The sequence below is a fragment of the Heterodontus francisci genome, chromosome 8, assembly GCF_036365525.1.
Source record: "Heterodontus francisci isolate sHetFra1 chromosome 8, sHetFra1.hap1, whole genome shotgun sequence".
Taxonomy (NCBI): Eukaryota; Metazoa; Chordata; class Chondrichthyes; order Heterodontiformes; family Heterodontidae; genus Heterodontus; species Heterodontus francisci.
In genome coordinates, this window is record NC_090378.1 from 94740037 (window position 1) to 94765762 (window position 25726).

General features: G+C 45.2%; 1 protein-coding gene across 3 annotated transcripts in view; it reads right to left on the bottom strand.

The window, feature by feature from the left end:
• The window catches only part of LOC137373029 (leucine-rich repeat-containing protein 52-like), a 167046-nt gene that overhangs the window by 22395 nt on the left and 118925 nt on the right, over window positions 1-25726 (bottom strand). The gene's annotated exons all lie outside the window — the stretch shown is intronic.

The window sequence follows — 25726 nt, forward strand, 5'->3', positions numbered from 1 at the left end:
GCATTGCATCATGGAGTCATAGAGTCATTTCCAGAATAGAAGGAGGCCCTAATCCTTGTATCATCAGTTAACAGGAACAGTTTTTCTTTGTCTGACATATCTAAGCCTGTCATAATCTTATACACTGCTATCAAATCTCCCCTCAATCTCCTTTGCTCCAGGGAGAACAGCCCCAGCTTTTCCAACCTAACCTTCTGACTAAAATCCCTCAAACCTGGAACCATTCTGGTAAATCCCCTCTGCATCCTCTCAAGGAACCTCACATCCTTCCTAAAATATGGTGACCAGAACTGGATGCAGTACTCCAGTTGTAGCCTATCCAGAGCTTTATAACAGTTCAGCATAACTCTCCTGCTTTTGCACTCAATGCCTCTATTTATGAAGCCCTAGATCCCATATGTTTTGCTGACCACTCTGACACCTCCTTGCCCTTTCCCAGTAGCCTGCCAGGTGGAAGGGGTTGGAAATCTGATGGCTCCACCACAAAGCCCTGCTGGTTCAGGAAAGTTAAGTGGGGGGCCGGGGCCATCCTGTGGAAGTGGCAGGGAAATGGGAACGATGTGAGAGGTGGGGAGGCATGGACATTTAATAATCCTTCTGCCCTCATAAAAAACATGTACAAACCTTATTTTAACACTTCGTTTTGAGCATCCTGTAGTGGTCCCTTTAAGAACCGCTGGTTAGGCTGCTCAGCACCTCAAAATTACATTGGTGTCCTGCTGACCTTATAGAACCCTGATATGCACAGCATACTGAGGCTCCCATCCATTTCCAGCAGGTTCCTGGACCACTGATTTCAAGGTTCTCACCAAACTGGCACAGACCCAGATGTCAGCAGGAATGTATTTTTTATTCACTCATGGGATGTGGGCATCGCTGGCTAGGCCAGCATTTATTGCACATCCCTAATTGCCGTTGAGAAGGTGGTGGTGAGCTGCCTTCCTGAACCGCTGAAGTCCTTGGTGTGTATGTACACCCACAATGCTGTTAGGAAGGGAGTTTCAAGATTTTGACCCAGAGACAGTGAAGGAATGGCGATATAGTTCCAAGTCAGGATGGTGTGCGGCTTGGAGGGGAACTTGTACATGGTGCTATTTCCATGCATCTGCTGCCCTTGTCCTTCTAGATGATGGAGGTTGCGGGTTTGCAAGGTGCTGTGGAAAGAGCCTTGGTGAGTTGATGTAGGGCATCTTGTAGATGGTACACACTACTGCCACTCTGCATTGGTGGTGAAGGGAGTGAATGTTGAAGGTGATGGATGGGGTGCTAATAAAGCGGGCTACTTTGTCCTGGATGGTGTCGAGCTTCTTGAGTGTTGTTAGAGCTGCACCCATCCAGGCAAGTGGACAGTATTCCATCACACTCCTGACTTGTACCTTGGAGATGGTGGACAGGCAATGGGGAGACAGGAGGTGGGTTACTTGCCACAGGATCCCCAGCCTCTGACCTGCTCTTGTAGCCACAGTATTTATGTGGCTAGTCCAGTTCCCTTTCTGGTCAATGGTAACCCCCAGGATGTTGATAGTGGGGATTAAGTGATGGTAATGCCATTGAATGTCAAGGGGAGATGGTTAGATTCTCTCTTTTTTGAGATGGTCATTGCCTGGGATGTGTGTGGTGCGAATGTTACTTGCCACTTAGCAGTCCAAGCCTGGATGTTGCCCAGGTCTTGCTGCATCTGGACATGGGCTGCTTCAGTATCTGAGGAGTCACGAATGGTGCTGTGCATTGTGCAATCATCAGCAAATATCCCCACTTCTGACCTGATGATGGAGGAAAGGTCATTGATGAGGCAACTGAATATAGTTGGGCCTCGGACACTACCCTGAGGAACTCCTGTAATGATATCCTGGGACTTAGATGATTGACCTCCAACAACCACAACCATCTTCGTTTGTGCTAGTAATGACTCCAACCAGTGGAGAGTTTTCCCCCTGATTCCCATTCACTCCAGTTTTGTTAGGACTCCTTGATGCCATACTCGGTCAAATGCTGCCTTTATGTCAAGGGCAGTCACTCTCACCTCACCTCTGGAGTTCAGCTCTTTTGTCCATGTTCAAACCAAGGCTGTAATGAGGTCAGGAGCTGAGTGGTCCTGACAGAACCCAAACTGAGCATCAGTGAGCAGGTTATTGTTGAGCAATTGCCGCTTTATAGTACTGTCGACGGCACCTTCCATGACTTTTCTGATGATCGAAAGTAGACTGATAGAGCGGTAATTAGCCTGGTTAGATTTGTCCTTTTTGTGTACAGGACATACCTGGGCAATTGTCCGCATTGCCAAGTAGATGCCAGTGTTGTAGCTGTACTGGAACAGTTTGGCTCGTGGCATGGCTAGTTCTGCAGCACAAGTCTTCAGTACTATTGCTGGAATGTTGTCAGGGCCCATAGCCTTTGCAGTATCCAGTGCCTTCAGCCGTTTCTTGATATCACATGGAGTGAATCAAATCAGCTGAAGACTGGCTTCTGTGATGCTAGGGACCTCAGGAGGAGGCCGAGATGGGTCATCCACTCAGCTGAAGATTCTTGCAACTGCTTCAGCTTTGTCTTTTGCACTGATGTGCTGGGCTCCCCAATTGTTGACGATGGGGATGTTTGTGGAGTCTCCTCCCCCTGTTAGTTGTTTAATTGTCCACCACCATTCACGACAAGAAGTGACAGGACTGCAGAGCTTGGATCTGATCCATTGGTTGTGGGATCACTTAGCCCTGTCTATCACATGCTGCTTCTGCTGTTTGGCATGCAAGTAGTTCTGTGTTGTAGCTTCACCAGGCAGACGCCTCATTTCGAGGTATGCCTGCTGCTGCTCCTGGCATGCCCTCCTGCACTCTTCATTGTACCTGGGTTGGTCTCCTGGCTTGATGGTAATGGTAGAGTGGGGGATATGCTGGGCCATGAGGTTACAGATTGTGGTTGAATACAATTCTGCTGCTGCTAATGGCCCACAGCGCCTCATGGATGCCCAGTTTTACATTGCAAGATCTGTTCAAAATCTATCCCATTTAGCACGGTGGTCGTGCCAGACAACATGATGGTGGGTATTCTCAGTGTGAAGACGCGACTTTGTCTCAACAAGGACTGTGGTGGTCACTTCTACCAATACTGTCATGGGCAGATGCATCTGCGACAGGTAGTTTGGTGAGGACAAGATCAAGTAGGTTTTTCCTTCTTGTTGGTTTTCTTACCACCTACTGCAGGCCCAGTCTAGCAGATATGTCCTTTAGGACTTGGCTAGGAGTGGTGCTACCGAGCCACTCTTGGTGATGGACATTGAAGTCCCAGAGTACATTTTATGCCCTTGCTACCCTCTTTATTTCATCCAATTGGTATTCAACTTGGAGAAGCACTGGTTCATCAGCAGGGTGGGTGGGGGGTGTGGTAGGTGGTAATCAGCAGGAGGTTTCCTTGTCCATGTTTGATTTGATGCCATGAGACTTCATGGGGTCCGGAGTTAATGTTGAGGACTCCCAGGGCAACTCCGTCCCGACTGTATACCACTGTGTCGCCATCTCTGGTGGGTTGGTCTGTCCTGCCGGTGGGACAGAATAGACAGGGATGGTGATGGTGGTGTCTGGGATGTTGTCTGCAAGGTATGATTCCATGAGTATGACTACGTCAGGCTGTTGCTTGACTAGTCTGTGGGACAGTTCTCCCAATTTTGGCACAGACTTTGCAGGGTCAACAGGGCTGGGGTTGCCCTTTCCGGTGCCTCGGTCAATGACAGGTGGTCCATCAGGTTTCATTCCTTTTCTTACACTTTGTGGCAATTTGATACAACTGAGTGGCTTGTTAGGCCATTTCAGAGGGCATTTAAGAGTCAACCACATTGCTGTGGGTCTGGAGTCACATGTAGGCCAGACCAGGTCCCTAAAGGCCATTAGTGAAAAACCAGATGGGTTTTTACAACAATGGTTTCATGGTCACCACTAGAACAGCTTTTTAATTCCATATTTTTATTAATTGAATTCAAATTCCACCAGCTGCCGTGGTGGGATTCAAACCCCATGTCCCCAGAGCCTGGGGACATTACCACTAGCCACCGCCTCCCCACATGTTCCATTGAAAAATTCTATGTAATTATTCCCATGGACATTGTCATGTCAAAATATCCACTTCATTAGAATTGCTGTAAGTGGTGCTATATTAGGGTTTCCAGTGTTAATCAGATCATTGACCTATAATACTCCAGTTGTATCACAAGAAACCATTGAGTTTACAGCATGCAATTGCAGGACAGGCCTCTAGGTGGCACTTTATTGCCTTGTCCCCTCAAGTTGCACAAAATGTTTACATGTCCATTTTTGCCACAATAACTAAAATTTCTAATGTTCAAAATAAGAATTTAAACAAAATAAAAAATAGTAACAAGGTATATTTATATTTCACAATATAATCATTCATTGAATTGTATTTAGTGTCTTTTAATGTCCTCATTAAAGGTTTTGCACCTAAAAGCCTCACCCTTTCCCATGAACTTGAGCTTGAACATGATATTTGTGCTGAGAGCTGTGATTCTATTCACTGAATGCAGTCTGAGCATGTGCATGACCCCCAATTTCCCAGGGTGCATTAGTACTATTAAATCTCCTAAATCACTGTACAGTATTTCTTTAGCTTCTCACACTTTCTGTTCCAAACTAACTGAAGAAAAATTAGAGGGGAAATTTCACAAGTTGTAAGGTAAAGTTTAAATTGATATTTTTTAAATAAACAGATAGTCTGTATGTGCGCGAAAGAGTGAAAAATGACAGTCTATTGATTACACACCTGTGGTAACTTGTGCTCTATAAAATTCAATAAGCAATTAAACTGAGGGAGAGTAGGGATAAATTTAACTTTAAACGTGGGGTAAAATGGGTGATATTGAATTTGCTGCCCAATACACACCATGCCTAATTTAAGTCAATAGGAGGGAAAATTGGGCATAGTACTTTATGAATAGCCAATTCAATATTGCCCACTTTTACATTGCCCACTTTACACTATTGGGCAAAGTTAAAACTAACCCATTTTTTCTCTTCCTAATATTAATCATTTTTCAAAAGAAGGCACAGTTTAAATTTTTCATTGAACAGAAAACCTCTGATTATCTTACTTGCATTTTTGTGACAGAAATTATTGACGCCCATGGGCCAGTAGGTAAAAGATAGGGAGTTACAGATAAAGAAAGAGGGCCCAATTTTCAATTGCCAGCTCTCCATTTCTTGCCTGAGAAAAGGGCAGCCAGCAATTAAAAATTAGGGTTGCTCCAGTGATGCCTAAGGCCTGCCTGATACAATTTTCAGGTGTGCCTGTAAATGGATCAGCAGCTTGTCTGCCTGAGCAGATGGGAGGCTGCTTAAGCATGTCCTACATACTTTTGTAGGACATATTTTCCAGCACAAATTACCAGTTGCACCAGGCAGTGAACAACCTCACCAGCTTTAGTGGACCATTGTAGGCTACTCAGCATCGAGGGGCCAAGCTAGTGAAGCTACAACACAGGACAACATGCATACTAAACAACAGAAGCAACGTGCTATTGTCAGAGCTAAGCGATCACACAACCAACAGATCGGATCAAAGCTTCGCAGTCCTGCCACATCCAGACAGCACTGGTGGTGGAAAATGAAACAACGGACAGGAGTAGGTGATTCTATGACCATCCCAGTCCTCAATGATGGCAGAGTCCAGCATGTCAGTGCAAAAAATAAGGTTGAAGCATTTGCAATCACCTTCAGCCCGAAGTGCCAAGTGGATAATTCATCTCAGCCTCCTCCTGAGGTCCCAGAATCACTTATGCCAATCTTCAACCAATTTGATTCATTCCACCTGATATCAAGAAACAGCAGCGCACACTGGATACAGCAAAGGCTATGGGTCCCGACAACATCCCGGCTGTAGTACTGAAGACTTGTACTCCAGAACTAGCTGTGCCCCTAGCCAAGCTACAACATTGGCATCTACCTGATAAAGTGAAAAAATTGCCAAGGTAGTCCTGTCCACAAAAAGCAGGAGAAATCCAATCTGGTCCGTTACTGCCACATCAGCCTACTCTCAATCATCAATCAGCAAAGTGATGGAAGGGGTTATCAACAGTGCTATTAAGCACCACTTGCTCGCCAATAACCTGCTCATCGATTTTCAGTTCAGGTTCCGCCAGGGCCACTTGGTTCCTGACCTCATTACAGCCTTGGTCCAAACATGGACAAAAGAACTCAATTCCAGAAGTGAGGTGACAGTGACTGCACTTGACTTCAAGGCAGCATTTCACCAAGTGTGGCAGCAAGGAGCCCGAGTCAAATTGAAGTCAATGGGAATCATTGGTAAACACTCCACTGGCTAGAGTCAAACCTAGCAACCTCACAACTCTCTGTGTATGGCAATTTCTCTTGTCCTTTGTTCTAAATCTCTTACATTTAATCTTGTAGCTATGGTCCCTCATTCTAGAGCCTTCAACTACTGAAAACTGTCTGTTTCTCTCTGTCCTGCCCAATCCTTTCATTATTTTGAACATTTCTGCCGTGTGAACCCATAATCTGTGCTTTGTTACTGAAAAATGCCCCGATTATTTAAGTTTTTCTTCATATTTGTATTTTCTCACACCATGCAACATCTCAGTAAATTTGAGTTGTAGCCACTCTAAAGGCTCACTATCCTTCCTATGGTTTGGTGTTTAATGCTGAATACAGTACTCTAACTGAAGTCTTGTTTTGGAAAGGGAGCCTCTGAGGGTCACATTTTCCCCGCAGCTCTCACCGGCAAATGTAGCTTCCAGCTGCAGTGGTTGTTTCCCCACCCAACACCTCCCACCTGAATAGAAAGAAGAAAACATCAGGGAAAGAAACAGAGGAGGACAGGGAGAGGAAAAACAAGGAAGTTAGGAAGAACGATGCAGGGAGAGAAACAGCAATATGTGGACAACAGAGAGAGGTAAGAGTGAGACATACTCTCTGACTTACCATACACAATGCTACAGGACAACCAGCAATCTATTTACAATAAATACAAATTTGCCTCTGCTTCTATGTTGTCTAGAATCTTTGCAGCTGTTCAAAAATTGCTCCAAAATTTTTCATTTCAGCGGTAAATATGAAACATCACAGAGGCTTCCACTTGTATTTTGTGTTCATTAAGGTAAGCAGTATCAGTTGTGAGATATGGAACATTTGTCTGCTTTTGGCACTCTGTGTCAGCATGGTGTACCCCCAGGCTAAGAGTGAGACTCTCAGACCCAATATTTTGCCTTAATCACAACCTAAGAAGGGAATTTCCTATCATACCACCATCATATTTACATTTCTCCTACCTGCCACTTTGAGGCTTCTCTAAGTAAAAACAATTGCGCCAAGCTATGGTCGATTTTGTACAGCTACCCTGTATTCCCTGGAATTTATGGTAGCGATCCAACGTGTTTTATTCAGCCATCCCAATGGAAAACGGGGACTTCCTTTCCACCAATTTGGGCTGGATTCAAAGTCAGGTCTGTGAGGTGAAAGGACATTGTGCTATGTCAATCCACCACCCAATCCCTCTAGACCTCATCTTTGACATAATATTGAAAGTCAAACTTAACCCAATTTAAAAGAGTAAAAAAATACACTTTAGTTTTGCAACCTCTTTACTTTGTCTGTACACATTGCGAATGTATCCATACATTATTACCAATTAATTTTTTTTCTTGTTTCAATACTTAGAATTCTCTCTCCATGCAAAATGAGTTATTATGGCAGTTCGCAATGTTCCAGAAAAAAGTCCTAAGATGTTCAACCTTAATTAACTCTTTGGATCTATCCTGCATTTAGGAAGAAAATAAGATTACAATATTAACAGATTTCATTTTCAAAAGTAATAAGAATCATAAAATCTGGATACTTCTGTAATTCTCTGTACTATTCAGAAGCAAATAAATGTGCAGAAATTATTTGTGTGTGGTATATGAGATTCAAAATGCTACAAAATTGAATTTCTAAAGGGTCAATTGCAAGTCCATTTGAGAAAGTTAATTATAATCTGATTGTATAGGCACTGATCGCTGATGGTTAAGGGAAGGGCATGATTGGCAACTAAATATCCCAGGATATCGATGCTTCAGGCGGGATAGAGAGGGAGGTAAAAGGGGTGGAGGAGTTGCATTACTGGTCAAAGAGGATATCACAGCTGTGCTGAAGGAAGGCACTATGGAGGACTCAAGCTGTGAGGCAATATGGGCAGAACTCAGAAATAGGAAGGGTGCGGTAACAATGTTGGGGCTGAACTACAGGCCTCCCAACAGCGAGCGTGAGATAGAGGTACAAATATGTAAACAGATTATGGAAAGATGTAGGAGCAACAGAGTGGTGGTGATAGGAGATTTTAATTTTCCCAACATTGACTGGGATTCACTTAGTGTTAGAGGTCTAGATGGAGCAGAATTTGTAAGGAGGATCCAGCAGGGTTTTCTAGAGCAGTATGTAAATAGTCCAACTCGGGAAGGGGCCATACTAGACCTGGTGTTGGGGAATGAGCCCGGCCAGGTGGTTGAAGTTTCAGTAGGGGACTACTTTGGGAATAGTGATCACAATTCCGTAAGTTTTAGAATACTCATGGACAAAGACGAGAGTGGTCCTAAAGGAAGAGTGCTAAATTGGGGGAAGGCCAACTATACCAAAATTCAGCAGGAGCTGGGGAATGTAGATTGGGAGCAGCTGTTTGAAGGTAAATCCACATTTGATATGTGGGAGGCTTTTAAAGAGAGGTTGATTAGCGTGCAGGAGAGACATGTTCCTGTGAAAATGAGGGATAGAAATGGCAAGATTAGGGAACCATGGATGACAGGTGAAATTGTGAGACTAGCTAAGAGGAAAAAGGAAGCATACATAAGGTCTAGGCGGCTGAAGAAAGACGAAGCTTTGGAAGAATATCGGGAATGTAGGACCAATCTGAAACGAGGAATTAAGAGGGCTAAAAGGGTCATGAAATATCTTTAGCAAACAGGGTTAAGGAAAATCCCAAAGCCTTTTATTCATATATAAGGAGCAAGAGGGTAACTAGAGAAAGGATTGACCCACTCAAGGACAAAGGAGGAAAGTTATGCGTGGAGTCAGAGAAAATGGGTGAGATTCTAAACGAGTACTTTGCATCGGTATTCACCGAGGAGAGGGACATGACGGATGTTGAGGTTAGGGACAGATGTTTGATTACTCTAGGTCAAGTCGGCATAAGGAGGGAGGAAGTGTTGGGTATGCTAAAAGGCATTAAGGTGGACAAGTCCCCAGGTCTGGATGGGATCTGTCCCAGGTTACTGAGGGAAGCGAGAGAGGAAATAGCTGGGGCCTTAACAGATATCTTTGCAGCATCCTTAAACACGGGTGAGGTCCCAGAGGACTGGAGAATTGCTAATGTTGTCCCCTTATTTAAGAAGGGTAGCAGGGATAATCCAGGTAATTATAGACCGGTGAGCCTGACGTCAGTGGTAGGGAAGCTGCTGGAGAAGATACTGAGGGATAGGATCTATTCCCATTTGGAAGAAAATGGGCTTATCAGTGATAGGCAACATGGTTTTGTGCAGGGAAGGTCATGTCTTACCAACTTAATAGAATTCTTTGAGGAAGTGACAAAGTTGATTGATGAGAGAAGGGCTGTAGATGTCATATACATGGACTTCAGTAAGGCGTTTGATAAGGTTCCCCATGGTAGGCTGATGGAGAAAGTGAAGTCGCATGGGATCCAGGGTGTACTAGCTAGATGGATAAAGAACTGGCTGGGCAACAGGAGATAGAGAGTAGCAGTGGAAGGGAGTTTCTCAAAATGGAGACGTGTGACCAGTGGTGTTCCACAGGGATCCGTGCTGGGACCACTGTTGTTTGTGATATACATAAATGATTTGGAGGAAAGTATAGGTGATCTGATTAGCAAGTTTGCAGAGACACTAAGATTGGTGGAGTAGCAGATAGTGAAGGGGACTGTCAGAGAATACAGCAGAGTATAAATAGATTGGAGAGTTGGGCAGAGAAATGGCAGATGGAGTTCAATCAGGGTAAATGCGAGGTGATGCATTTTGGAAGATCCAATTCAAGAGTGAACTATACAGTAAATGGAAAAGTCCTGGGGAAAATTGATGTCCAGAGAGATTTGGGTGTTCAGGTCCACTGTTCCCTGAAGGTGGCAACGCAGGTAAATAGAGTGGTCAAGAAGGCATACGGCATGCTTTCCTTCATCGGACGGGGTATTGAGTACAAGAGTTGGCAGGTCATGTTACAGTTGTATAGGACTTTGGTTCGGCCACATTTGGAATACTGCGTGCAGTTCTGGTCGCCACATTACCAAAAGGATGTGGATGCTTTGGAGAGGGTGCAGAGGAGGTTCACCAGGATGTTGCCTGGTATGGAGGGCGCTAGCTATGAAGAGTGGTTGAGTAGATTAGGATTATTTTCATTAGAAAGACGGAGGTTGAAGGGGGACCTGATTGAGGTGTACAAAATCATGAGAGGTATAGACAGGGTGGATAGCAAGAAGCTTTTTCCCCAGAGTGGGGGATTCAAATACTAGGGGTCACGAGTTCAAAGTGAGAGGGGAAAAGTTTAGGGGGGATATGCGTGGAAAGTTCTTTACGCAGAGGGTGGTGGGTGCCTGGAACGCGTTGCCAGCGGAGGTGGTAAATGCGAACACGATAGCGTCTTTTAAGATGTATCTAGACAGATACATGAATGGGCAGGAAGCAAAGAGATACAGACCCTTAGAAAATAGGCGACATGTTTAGGTAGAGGATCTGGATCGGCGCAGGCTTGGAGGGCCGAAGGGCCTGTTCCTGTGCTGTAATTTTCTTTGTTCTTTGTTCCATTAAAGTAATACCGTAATAGTCATTTAACGTTCTTTGTGCCAGTTTACCATATTCCTATTCAATATGGGCCATATTTTCACAGCAGCAAGCACTCAAGTATAAAGTCATCCATTGTGTCCTGTTCCTGCACAAGCCTTCATATTTGTGTTGGCTTTGCCATAGATTTGTTGAGTAATCACATAAGGCCTCTTGGAATATTTAAACGAAATGGCCCTGCGGAGTTTACGATAACGTTTGAGCTCTTTCTTTTTGAATCTGTTGAAATGAACCATCAGTAAACTGAATGTCAAATTGAGAACAATGCTTGCAGAAAATAATCCTGGGCCAATAAGACAAAAATAAAGAACTTCTCTCAATTTGAATTGTCTTTTGCTACGGCAAAGTGAGAAAAGTTTATCTGCAGCTTCCATGACAAGGACTCCTTGCAAAGAATCTGGAAATGTGCAAGTGACATTAGCAGCATCTGGTAAAGATGAAGAAAAGAGCGGTCAATTAGAAGGTGCTATAAACCAGTTCATTCAAATACACAAACTTGGATACTTTGACAATTCTGAATCCCCCTTTTATTGTGTAAAACTTCCAATTTCTGGATTTCGATTTCTTTGGTATGCAGGCAGTTTAAAGGAAGATTTAGATGCTCCGCATCACACTGGTTGTGACTGCAAATGTCATCCAAACTATCAACCAAAACCAAGTCTGACCTTATCCCAGACACATTGGAAAAAACCTCCAAAGATGTCCAAACCAGATCAATTTAAATTAATATAGGAGCTCACCGCTCAGCTCTATGATGTACTGCCTGTACTCCAAAGCAACTGGTTTGAATGCATTATCAATTGTCCTCGGTAGAATAATGGTTATGGTATTAGATTAGCAACCCAAAGGTAATGAGTTCATAAACCCATTTTGGAAAGTTGTGAAATTGGACTGAGTTAAATAAATCTGGTAACTGTAGGCTGTCACCAGAAAAAAAAGCATGTAAGCAGTTGTTTTGTCATAAAAACCCAATTGATTCCCTGATGTCCTACAGCCAGGGAACCTTCCATCCCTACATGGCGTGGCCTACACATGACATCTGCAGTATGTGGTTGACTTAGCAATGTACTCAGTTAGTGGTTTCAAAGGAGTCTCACTACCACCTTCTCAGTGTAACTGGGGATAGGCAATAAGTCTAGCTTGCCAACTTCACCCATATAATGCAGCCACTTTCCAAGCATGAGGTTCTAAGGAACAGGTTAATTTGGTTCTGAAATAACTCCTATATTCACAGAATCAGAGTACCAGAGGAAAGCTTTGAAGATGACTCTTCAGTCAAGTGCCCAAAGGCACAAGATGTGGCCAAATTTGTTTGGGGATTTTGAGGTTTAGGCCACCAGAAGTTTTGGGGCTGTCACCAACCATTCATTTATTCTATTTCAAACAAAACACACCAGGACAATAAAAATGAGGTAAATGAATATATGAGCTGGGTGCTGCAGGAAACAAGCATCATCACCATAGCCACTGTCAATCACATATATCAAGTCTCACTCATTTAAAATAACACCCACTCATTTTCTGTTCTAACGGCTATCTATTTTGGGGTGCCTAATAAATGGGTTGCTGATCAGTCTCAAGGATCTCACACCTAGCATTTCCATGATGCTGATACCTTTAGCCCTGCAAGTTTATCTTTCCACTTGAAAAGCTGGATAAACTCTACAATAAACCATTCCATCCAATGGTCATGACAGAATTTGAGAGGGATCTTACAATAAAAATCTGAGGTTTGATCATTGGCCTAAGATGAGGTTAACTGATCTCAGCCAGGTGAGTGTTGGAAGCAACATAATTGGCCTCATTTTATCCTAGGAAATGAGGGAGGGTGAACATAAAAGCATGCATAGGTCATTCAATCCCTCAAGCCTATTCCTCCATTCAGTTAGAACAGGGCTGATCTATATCTTAACTCCATATACTCACCTTGGTTCTGTAACCGTTAATACCCTTGCCCACCAAAAAATAGTCAATCTCAGTTTTGAACTCTTCCATTGATCAAGCCTCAACAGATGATTGGGGGAGGGAGTTCCAGATTTTCACTACCCTTTGTGTTAAGAGGTGCTTCCTGCCATCACCTCTGAAAGGCATAGCTCTAATTTTAAGGTTATACCCCTTTGTTCTGGATTCTCCTACCAGAAATAGTTTGTCTCCATCTACCTTATTAATTCCTTTAATCATGCAAAAAGATCACCCCTAAATATTCTGCACTTAAGGGAATACAAGCCTAGTCTATACAACCTGTCCTTATAATTTAACCTTTTAGCCCTGTATCATTCTGCTAAATCTATGCTTCACCCCCTCTAAGGCCAGTATATCCTTCCTGAGGTGCGATGTCCAGAACTGAATGCAATACCCTCAATAGGTTCTACCCAGAGCTTTATATAAATGTAACTGTAACGGGGGAATCATTTAGAGTTCCCATTGCAAATTGTAACTAATCCCATCTGGTGAAAAATGTGCCTGGGCACATTTGAGGATCAGATTCAGCTTTGATATCCTCGTATAGCAAAATAACTTGCTGACCCATGTTCTTCCCAGCTCAGACATGAAGAATAACCACTTGGATGAGGCACTGAAGTCCTGTTGTCATCTGCGGAACTGGAGCCCAGTGAGAGCCCCATACATTAAGCAGTGATAGAAGGAGGAAGAAATCAGGAGAATATTTCATGTGCTCAGTATATACTGGGATCAGAATGTACGCATGTGCTACACTTAGATCAAGTGTAATATATAACAGGAATGAAAGAGAAGTGGTTTAGTACATTGGAATTCTGTCTCTGAATCCAGTATCCAGTATGGAGGCGATTCTCAAATCTAGTCCATATATGTCTCTCTAGCTGAAGATTTTATCTGCCGTCATAGGGCTTGGAATTGTTCAGTCAGGTAATGTACTTTGGGAACGTTCAATTGTACTGCAACTTAATTTACATATGGACAAGCGCCCAGAACATTGTTGTCCTCACATGGCCCCCCTGTTATTTCAGGTACAAAGGCAGAATGAAATCAGAGGCATCAATTGGTTTATGCATTGGATGAAGTATTGTGTCCATTCATCTTTGGAGTCTGATTTTGAAGTCATATGAGGTTGTTGGGACCAGAGCAACCACTCTGTTGGTTTTATGGGCTGTAAGTGACATGGGTTTGTGCAATTCCTAATGTCATTGTCCCTATGGTGAAATTTGCAACTAAATGTGACAAATATATTTTCACCCAACAATAATAGACAATAAAGTAAAATCTACCTGGAATAATTCTTCTGTTTTTTCTAATCCAATTACTTAAGTATTCAATATTGCAGTTGCACGTCCATGGGTTCCCAGACAGACGTACTGATCGTAAGTGTGGAAGTGCCTCTAACATACTGGCATCAATAAACGTTAAACCATTTCCACTTATGTCAATTTCTTGCAGTTTCTGGTTTGCTGAGAATGCGCGCTTGTCAATGAAAGTCAGTTCCTTGTTACCATTCGCCTTCAGCACAATTATATTCGTCAGATATTTGAAGGTTAGGTGAGTGATCCTTCGTAACTGATTGTAGCTGAGGTCGAGGTACACCAGCATCTTGAGGTTGAGTAATGAGCTTTGCGAAATCTCTGATAGGGAGTTGTTCCTGAAGTCCAGGTGCACCAGGCCAACCAGGTAGTTGAGGTCTACAGCGGGCAAGCTCGAGATATTGTTGTCGGAGAGGAGGAGTTGCTTGGTACTGAATGGGATGCCTGCTGGAAATTGTTGGAGCTGGATACCTGTACAGTTCGTCAGAAGCTGACTGCAGCTACATTCAGGGGAACATCCAGCAGCACAAAACACTCTTACAATCAACAAAACACTCAGCAGTGTTAAGCGCCTGGTGCAAAAAGGTACCATGGTGAACGACCTATCCATACTCCGGGTAGGGATCGGGAGGAACGCCTTTTATACAAATCTTTTCACCCAAGATATTTCCTTAAAGCCAAACTGTTCATATTCCAAATTGTCTTTGGTTACGTCTCCATACCTCCATGCTGTCTAGCAGAGCTGGTGGATCTATAATACATGTATGTTTACTTGATGAATAAAGAGTAGAGCATTGAAGGTCACAAGAGTTTGTGTGTTGGTTAACTGCATTTATATCTGGACCTGCACGGATTCGCCTTCTCCAGCTCACACATCAGTACAGATATTATTACCTAACTCATCTTAAACTGGGCAGTGTGGCTTGTGGCTGAATGCATGACAGATTATCATTTGTCGGTCTAGCAGCACAACTCAGAAGACACTTTGATTTCCTTGATGCGCGCTATTTTTAGAAGATCGATTATTTATTTAAGTGCGCGCCTTAAATTCCTATCTCCGCAATGCTAATACGTTAAGCAATTTGCTAAATATTACTCGCGGGGTAAATTATTAGCGATTACAGATCGACCTGTATCACTGCACTTTTTCGTTTCAGCTTCGCTTTTAACGAAGTTAGCATCAGGTGTCCTTCAGGTTTTTAACCCCAGTTCTAACGAGCCACTAATACTTTAGCCTATGTATATTCTCTGCATTGTTTGCCGTTTCAGGTGCCGAAGATGATATTTCACACCAGTGAAAACCAAACCAAAGATTAGGGACTTATGAAATATTAAGAGCCCGGTTATACAGGCCGGCATGTCAATGGATCCCATGATATTGGAGTATCCAAGACATCCGGATAGTGGAAAGTGACAGTCATATTTTCAGAAGGTGCGTTGTGTGAGAGAATCAAACATAAACATCCATCTGGCGCTCCGTTTTACAATTTTTATTTTTAATTCCCCAGGAAATTTTCAGGTGTTTAAATTGAGATGAAAAATTTGCAAGGAACATTACATTTTCTAGGTAAAATTAGTTCAGCAGAACACTTTTACATACTGTCTACAATCTGTGCTGGTTAAGGAACATAGGACAAGGAGTAGGCTATTCAGCTCCTCAAACCTGTTTGCCATTCAATTAGATCATGGCTGGTCTGAGGCAGTGCATAGCTAAGCATATTACCGGATAAATTCGAAGGTTCAATGCTGGTGTACACTATGTCAGTCAGGGCAACAGTATGCCCATAAACTGACAATAGGCCTCAGCGTTGCAGAATAGGGTAGCAGAAGCTGGATAGCGATTCCATTCCGAATAGCTTTCCATTGGCTCCTGCTGGAAATGTACGTTTTTTGGCTGTCAGGTGGGATGCTCACACCATTTTTCCCCTCAAAAATATACTTTTTTCATAAAATTCTGTAAAAAAAAAATTACACAGCAGTTCAAAACAGCACCAAGTTGACATTCCAGAAAGTGCAAAGGAAATCTGTTTTCTTCAATACAAGAGTGATTTGCCTCACAACCCTTCCATTCCATTTTACATACAATGTACATTTTACAGCAAAACCATATTTGGTGTATACAGCCCAAGGGGTTTTCCATGGGTCCAGCCCCTCAGTTCATTATGTTGGGAGGACCTTGCACAGTGGTCTTTCCCCATTCAGCTTTTGCAGCGGCTGCCCCAAGCTGCGTCCCTCAGCACGTAGTCCTGGACCTTGGAGTGTGCCTGTCTGCAACACTCAGTCGTGGACAACTCTTTGAGCTGGAAGTCCAGCAAGTTTCGGGCAGACCAAAGAGCGTCTTTCACCGAGTTGATGGTCCTCCAGCAGCAGTTGATGTTTATCTCGGTGTGCGTCCCTGGGAACAGCCCATAGAGCACAGACTCTTATCTTATAGAGCTGCTTGGGATGAACCTCGACAAAAACCACTGCATATCTTTCCACACCTGCTTTGCAAAGGCACATTCCAAAAGGAGATGGGCAACAGTCTCTTCCCCACCATAGCCACCTCGAGGGCAGTGTGTGGAGGCGGTGAGATTCTGGGCATGCAAAAAAGATATGACTGGGAGGGCCCCAACTAAGCTACGTCTTGGTGCTTGTTTGAAAGTTCTGGTGATGAGGCATTCTGCCAAATGACTTTGACAGTCTGCTCGGGGAAATATCCGACAGGATCCACCATCTCCTTCTCTCATAGGACCTTGAGGACATTCCGTGCAGACCACTGCCTGATTGGTGGTCAAAGGTGTTTTTCCACACAAACTTTCCCATGAAGGATAGGTGGTACGGCACGGTCCAATTGGATGGAGCGTTCCACGGCAATGTGGCCAGACCCATCCTTTGCAACACTGGGGACAGATAGAACCTCAGCACGTAGTGACACTTGATGTTTTCATACTGGGGCTCTACGCACAGCTTGATGCAGCCGCATTCGAAGGTGGTCATCAGGGTGGGTACATTTTTCCCACCTTTATGTAGAGGTTTGAACATCATGGCCTTCTGGACCCAGTCCATTTTGCAACTCCAGATAAAGCGGAAAATGGCTTGGCACAGGAGTGGGGTATGGGCCAGACCTGTGCCACATACAGCAACAACATGAGCACCTCGCACCTGATGACCAGGTTCTTACCCACAATGGAGAGAGCACGCTGCTCCCAAATGCTCAGTTCATGGTGTACCATGGCTACTCCTTCCAGATTTTGGAGCACACCCCGGACCTTCCGAACCATATCCCTAGCACCCTCAAGTAGTCTGACCTGACGGTGAAGGGGACAAAGGATCAGTCGGCCCAGTTCCCAAAGAACATGGCTTCAATCTTGCCGCGATTTACTTTGGCTCCTGAGGCTAGTTCAAATTGGTCGCAGATGCTCATCAGCCTGTGAACGGACAACAGATCCGAGCAGAAGATGCCGACGTCATCCATGTACAGGGAGGCTTTGACCTGAGTGCCTCCACTGCCTGGGATTGTCACTCCTCTTATGCCTGTATCCTTCCTAATAGACTCAGCAAAAGGTTCGATACAGCAAACAAACAAGACAGGGGAGAGAAGACAGCCCTGTCTGACTGCAGATTTGATCGGGAAACTTTCTGATTCCCACCCATTGATTGAGACTACATTGCTGATGTTTGTGTAGAGCAGTTTGATCCAATTGCAGATTCCCTCCCCAAACCCCATTTTGGAGAGCACGTCCATCATGTAGGCGTGCGATATCCTGTCAAAGGCTTCTCCTGGTCCAAGCTGATGAGGCAAGTGTCCACCTCCCTGTCCCGTACATAGGTGACCGTATCCCTGAGTATCGTGAGGCTATCAGAGATCTTCCTGCCAGGTACAGTACAGGTCTGGTCAGGGTGAATCACCAACTCCAGAGAAAACTTGACTCGACTGGCAATGACTTTGGACAGAATCTTGCAGTCTACATTAAGCAGTGAGATGGGCCGCCAATTTCTGATTTCCGCCCTCTCCCCTTCTGGTAATAAATGAGGGTGATGATGCCTTTCCTCATGGATTCAGAGATGCTGCCGTCCAGAAACATACTCTCGTATACTTCCAGCAGGTCTGGGCCCATCCAGTCCCACAGAGTCGAATACAACTCAACCGGTAGGCTGTCGCTTCGGGAGTTTTACTTGTCCCGAAGGACCTGACGGCCTTTGTCAGCTCATCCAAAGTTAGTGGTTTGTCCAGACTCTCCCACATGCTGTCATCTAAGACCTCCATGATAGATGACAGGAAAGACTGGGAGGCTGTGCTGTCCATGGGCTTCACATCATACAGCCTGGCATAAAAGGATTTGCTAATCCTTAGTATGTCAGACTGCGAAGACGTTACCGAGCCATCCTCTTCTTTCAGGCTGCTGATCACAGAGCTCTCTCTGTGTACCTTTTGGAAGAAGAAATGTGAGTTCATCTCATCCTGCTCAATGGAGCAGACTCTGGACCAGAGGCTGATCTTGGAGGCCTCCGTGGTAAAGAGCGAGGCCTGCTGGCTCATCACTTCTTGGAGATCCACCTTGACCTCGACACCCATCGACTGCAGCTGGAGCAGATTTTGCATTCTTTTCTAGAGTCGGGACATTTCCTTCTGTCTCTATCTCACTCTTTGAACACCTTTGAAGATAAAGAACCTCTTGATGTTCTCCTTGATCGCCTCCCACCAGTGCACTGGAGACTCAAAGAGGAGTTTCACAGTTCTCCAACCTTTGTAATCCCTTTTGAGTTCCTCAATGTTCTCTGGGGTTAGCAGTTTTACATTCAGCTTCCATGTCCCCCTGCCAACCCGCTGGTCATCCTGTAAGTGACAGTCGGCCAGTAAGAGGCGGTGGTCAGAGAAGAACACCTGCTTGACGATGGTGGATGACCATGAAAGCACGGGACACAAACAGGAAGTCAATCCTGGAACGGGCAGACCCATCCGGTCTTGACCAGGTGTATCTGCACTGCGCGACGTCTGTAGGTTTGCTGAAGACGTTGTGCAGCTTGGCATCTTTTACTGTTTCTATTAGGAAGCTGGACGTAGTGTCCAGTTTGCTGTTGTCACTGCCGGATCGTCCAGCTGCATCAATGATGCAGTTGAAATCACCGCCAAGAATGACCAACCTGGATGTTGTCAGCAGCAGTGGGAGCTGCTGAAGGACAGTCATTCGCTCGCTGCATTGATCAACCAGGGCGGAGCATTGTTGTACATTACATCTGCTACAAGGAGGCAACCGCCCACCACCTCCTTAACTTCGGAGATGGTGAGGTTGCCTCCCCGCAGCAGAATACCCAGGCCGGAGGAATGGGAATCATTTCCTCCTGACCAGACCAATGGCCCGTGGGACCACCATCACTACCATTGCCTGTAAGTGCTGAGGTGCGGGATTCCACACTCCTGCAGAAACAGCAGGTCGGCTTTGACCTTGGCGAGGTAGTCCAAGGTCAAAACACATTGCGTAGTGGATTTAACGCTACGCACGTTAATCAAAGCAATCTTTATACCCATTTTAATGTTGGGTGTTGCCTACCACACCAGGTGCCCTTGTTAGTCCCAGTCCTTGGGTATGTTCCTACATACCGATAGTGTACACAAGCTGTTTCACATTCGTTGGGCTCAGAAACCCCTCCTGCTTACTCATGGGGGTTTTGTTCCGCTGGGGTGACATCAGGGGGGTCTTGTAGGCAGCAAGGCTTGGGCTGTCCTCTGCTGTTGGTGCCTTTCCCCTCTGTCCCGCCTCAAAGACATCACTGCTCCCAGCTTCCTGGAGCTGGAGTGTGCCAGACGCTTCTCTGCTCTCGGTCTCCCGGAGTTGGGGTGCGCTGGGCATTTTGCTGGGTTCGGCGCTTTGGGGTTGGGGGCGCGCTGGGCCCGTCACAGCTTCCAGTGCCCTGGAGCTGGGGAGCTTGCTCTTCCAGCTCCTTTGAGTTCTGCCGCTTCTTTTGCAAGTGCCATCATTCCGGCCCTTCATCGTCCAATAAGGAGGAGCTGCAGTAGTTTGTCTCAGACAGTAGCCTCCTCTTGCCACTGGTTTAGCTGGTGACCTGTTCCTTTTTTGGATATTTTTTCTTTGTGGTTTTCCTTTTTACCACTTGCCACTGACCAGTTTGTCCATCTGCTGCCTCCTCCTCCATTGACTCTGTCTTTAGATGAGGAGTTTCCAGGCACGAAGTAGGTGTTAGGTCGCTGGTTGCAGATGCCTCCCCTTTCTGCTCCTTCTCAGATAGACTTTCCTCACTGCAGAGAGGATTGTTTGTCTCCCTCCCAGCACCAGACACATTCACCGCTCCTTCTCCGGGCCTTTTCTTGGTCCTTGCCGCCTGTGCATAACTGAGGCAGCATTTGGGGCAGGTTTTGTAGAGGTGACCTGCCCCACTGCACAGGTTGCAGCACTTACTCTGCTTACAGTCCTTGGTCTGATGGCCTTCCTTCTTGCAGTTCTTGCAGGTCACTGTGTTGCAGTTGGCAGCCATATGACCAGATTTGCTGCAGGTATGACAAACTCTAGGCTGCCCCGCATAGACCAAGAAGCCTCAGATTCCCCCGATAGCGAAGCTGGAGGGCGGATGGATGATCGCTCCGTTGGCATCGACCTTCAAGGTCACCTTGACCTGACGCTTACTGGTCCAAATCCCAAACGGGTCCTTGACTTCAGTATTGCTGCCGGCCCCCTCGACACACCTGGTGAGGAAGGTGAGTACGTACACGACAGGAACACGGGGGTTGTAGAGGTGAATTGTCACGTCGCAATGGCAGCAAGAAGAGTGACTCCACTGTGAGGATCGACAGCGGCACCTGGTTTCCCTTCTCCTTGAACACCTTCAGGAACTTGATGCATCCCGCCACATTCTTGAACGTCACATCGAAATATCCACTGCTGGGGAAGTCCTGCAGGCACAAGATTTCTGCAGCTTGGAATCCACAACAATCAATAAGGATTTTATTAATGAAGAAGGTACGGTCAAAAGGTGCACCTCCTTCATTATCCTTTACCCCCACCTGAACGGTGTTACGCACTCCCTAGACTGAAGCTCTAGAACTGGTTACAGCCATTTTACTCAAAACTTACCTAGAAAAGGAGCAGAGGCCACTGATCATGGTCTCCCTCCTGCCAGGTAAGGATGCTCACACCTTCACTCCACCAACACTCATTGTCTAAGGTCAAAATTGGGTAGAGTACTGAGGTGTAGCTGGTGTCCTTGAAACTGTACCCCAGCAAGGTGTCAATACCTTCAGGAGTGAATAGGATGTATTATTTCCTTTTATTTGGAATAAGCAATGGGGCTTAAATTCAACATTGTTGCCCCCATTTTAGGGGCATACAAACAGGCATAGCATTAACCAATTTAGCAGGGCAGAGGCCTATGTCCAATTTGCATGGGCATTTGAGCCACTGCCAAATTGGTTGGGAGGCCTTTTCTTAGGCAGCCTTGGCGGCTGCTTGAAATAAATGCTTTCCTCATTTCAATATTTTAGATAATTCCTCATTTTAGACCTGGACTCCTAAATGCACAAGATCCACTTAGTATTTCTGGGACTTCAGCTGCCTAACTAGTTAAAGGGAACCCCTGGAGGCCACTCATTAAAAGGCTCCAAAGTTTCAGACAACTTTGTTTGTAGTGGAGACAGAAGGAGCAGGAGTCCTCCCACACCCACCAAATTGTTTTCCCCAGACTTGCTTGCGGGTCTTGGTGTTGGTCAAAATTGTTTAGACAAGTCAGCTGCGTTAAGGGGCATGATTGATGCTCACCTGAATTGTAGCAGTCTGGCCCAAGGACAAATTTAGTTTTGTCCTCAAGCCTCTCCTTTCTGACGTGCCACCAGAATCATGCCCGGTTTGGGGCGCTAACAAATTTAGGCCCCAATTTGTTTTAAACATTTACTTTGGAATGGTAATGATAGCCAGTGGCATAGGTTGCCTGCACAGCACAGAAAGAAAGGTCAGAGATGGGTGCAGGAAACGGAGGCAAGATAAAGGAATAGAAGAGGTGACTGTGGACCAACCAGGAATTGGGAAAATGGAAGTATAACCATTATTGAATCTCAATCAAACCCTGGGTAGTCGGGTGATTGCCTCCCATTCTATTGTGCAACAGTCTCAACGTGAAGCTATTCATGTGCTTTGTTTGTTCAATCAAAGGGAATGCTAGAGACCCAGAAAAAGAGTGTTGCTGCTTCCTCTCACTCAACCATCCAGAGAATTTCCCCCACAGCACCTCCATTGCAGGGGGAGGAAGGTGCATCCTATTTTTCACAGGGCATGTCAGTGGATCATAACAAATGCACAATGAGCCAAGACTGTGAGGGAAGTTTATACACACTACTTCATGGACCTTCCCCACTCCTGTCCCCCAACATGCCACTCAGTTCAGAGGCAGTTCAATTAACTTACTAGGAACATTTCAAGAACTTGCAGAGAATTGATCCACTGAGTAGTTTCCCAGTTTCTGAGTAGAAAGCTATTATTTTGTATATCAACAGAGTGTAGAGAAATGTATGATTCATTGCATAATACTGAATACTATTCATTTACCTGCCATGTTTAAATCAAATCACATGTTGGTTCAGAGCCTGAGTCTCAGGGGCTGATTTTGGTATGCTGGCTGGTGTTGCAATCTTAGTACCCTCCCAATCACAGGAGCAAGAGGCCTGAACCATCCTGGTGGGTGGGCCTCATTAGCATACGTTCAGCGGGCTATACATGGGCTCTCGTAAGCTGCTCGCCGATCAGGAAAGATAGGAAATCAGCTTTCCAACAATACAACCCTGGGTGGAGGTGTGGAGTGGGGGGAGGTTATTGTGGGGAGGATACTGCACAGTATCTGGCCTGAGTATTTTTTGTGGGATCATTAGGAACACACATGTGTTGATTGGGGCCCCACAAAAATGAAAGAAAAATATTGCATCCATATTTGAAGAGGCACAGCATTCCTTTAAGGACTGCTGGTTGGGTTGCTCTACATCTGGGACCAATGTACAGACTGTGCACATTGCACACGCTGCCCACTTGTCCACCGAAGTCGTGCCAGATGTTTAGAACGGGCATTAGACTCCGCTTTAGATACTTAAATAACACCGCTGCCTGCTTTGGTTGGGAGTTTTGAGTACCTGTTCTAAGGCCTGCCCAAGGATTGCATCATGTGAATCTCTGGTGAGATCTCACTGCAGAATGGGGTGGACAGCAATTAAAAGTTGCCCTTTGGTCTGGTAGAAGTAAATATTTAGTGCACCTTTTGAAGAGATGATAATAACCTGATACATTGCAGTAACTCGTGCACAGAGTGAGGATTCCCAGTCAGGGATTAAGATCACTAATCTCATTACCTAGAAATCATAGAAAATTTACGATACGGAAGGAGGCCATTCAGCCCATTGTGTCAGTGCTGGCTGCCGAAGAGCTTCCCAGCCTAATCCCACATTCCTGCACTAGGTCCGTAGCCCTGCAGGTCATGGTTCTTCAAGTAGACATCCTAGTACTTTTTAAATGTGGTGAGAGTTTCTGCCTCTACCACCCTTTCAGGCAGTGAGTTCCAGGTCCCTACCTCTCGGTGAAAAAATGTTTCCTCAGCTCTCCTCTAATCCTTCTACCAATTACTTTAAATCTATGGCCCTGGTTTTTGACCCCCTCTGCTAAGGTACTCTATCTAGGCCCGTCATAAGTTTATGCACTTCAATTAAGTCACCCCTGAGCCTCCTCTATTCCAAAGAAAATAACCCTTGCCTATTCAATCTTTCCTCATAGCTGAAATTTCCCAGTCCTGGCAACTTCCTCATAAATCTCCTCTGCACCCTATCCAGCTTTGCCCCTCCCATTGGGCAACAGATGATAAGGAAAGTTGAAAGGAACATGGATGTGTGTGGGTACATCGAGCCCAGGGGAAGCGTTGTATGATAATGTTAAACATGAGATTGTGCCTGTCCTGGTCAATATCTCAGGTATGCAAATGCCAGGATATTGTATGGAACAGGCAAGAAATATGTATAGTGTATTAAGTAAGGTTGTAATGCAGCAGGCTGCCGATGCCATGGGTGCCACTAGATTCCGAGGTCAGGATCAGCTTTATAGAACAAAAAGGGGAATAGTTAACGATGTTGCTACCGGAGTCAATACTGGTACTTCCGTCATAAACTCACTGGACATACAAGGTCTAAATGAAAAGGTAGAACGACTTAAAGGATTAATGAAGGAATTCTTAGAGAGAGCCGAAGGAAATCAGGTGGATGAGGCTACTCTGGGAGAAGAGGGCATGGGAATACAGTTAGATGGAATTACGATATTCGAATCCCATGCCAAGATCATCAATCACCTCATAGATAGAGAAAAGGAAGATGCCGGGAAACTAAGACAGGGACAACTCTACCACGCTTATGGCTTATGGATGGTGGGACAGATACGGCACAATCTCGATCAGATCCAAAGGGGGGAGGTGCCCGACTGGATAGACAGCTCACATTTAGCTCGACTAGCAGAGAGTAAAGGGAAACTGGACAACTGTACACTGAAAGGATTTACCAGAATATATCCAGTGATCCCAGACTGCGAATTGGGCAAAGCTACCGGAGTGGGGGTAGTCCTGTTGATCCCTGTAGTCACACGGGATTCTGGGCCATTTCCCTACTACCAATTGGAAAATATTGGAGTTGTACGGGGCAACACCTCCCTTCGATACTATCGAGCTGAAGCCTCTGCCATACTTAGGAATAACACGCGATATGGAATTTCCCTTACGGGATGCAAGCAGAGGGGAGATATTACAGTATGTCCCCACCCGGTGGGACAGGGAGAATTGGATGAATGTGGGTTTAATTGAACTGATGGTTATGTCATAGAGATCATACCTGCCCCAAAGCATTTTGCAAGAACAGGCTACGGAGGGAAAGGGAAATACTGCGTTTCCACCACAGAAAGTTCCTACCACTACAATAATCTACAATGCCCCATCCCGTTTCCTAATTTTTGCTTTACACCCTTACGACCAGTCACTATAGGGCAAGCCCGAATTATCCAGGTTCGGCGTAGAGGTACCAAGATCATTAACGTCACTGATTATCTCCATGACCACCAACAGGATTACAAGGAACCAGAACCAGTCCCCATTCCAGACCTGGCCGAAGTACTAAGGGAATTAAGGCTCAGGGTAGGCCAATCTGTAAAACTCTACCACCAACTGCAGACAAAAATCAAAAAGCTAGAGAAAGATACGGACACAGAATTGCAGGACAGGAGTTGGTGGGAGAAGATCTGGGATTGGGGGATGAACGTCAATATCCACCCTAGGATTAGGATAATTTCTCATGTGCTAGTCGGAGTACAGTTGATACTGGCCATAACATGGGGCATACTGGCCTGCCGATCATGCAGGCGATATGTGCAGTGAAGGAGGGTGAAAACTAGAGCAAAAGCAAGACAGACAATTTGTCTATCCAGGGGAATAAGTCATTTGGATCGCATTAATGTGATATAGTACGACCGGAATTCCTGAAATCACATGACTGGCCAGCACGTCCGAGGCAGGGAATACCGGGCGAGTTTAAAGGGTTAAAAAAGACAACAACAATAAATAGTGTCAGTCGGGAAGACTAGGGTTAGTCTCCTACCGAAAGGGGGGA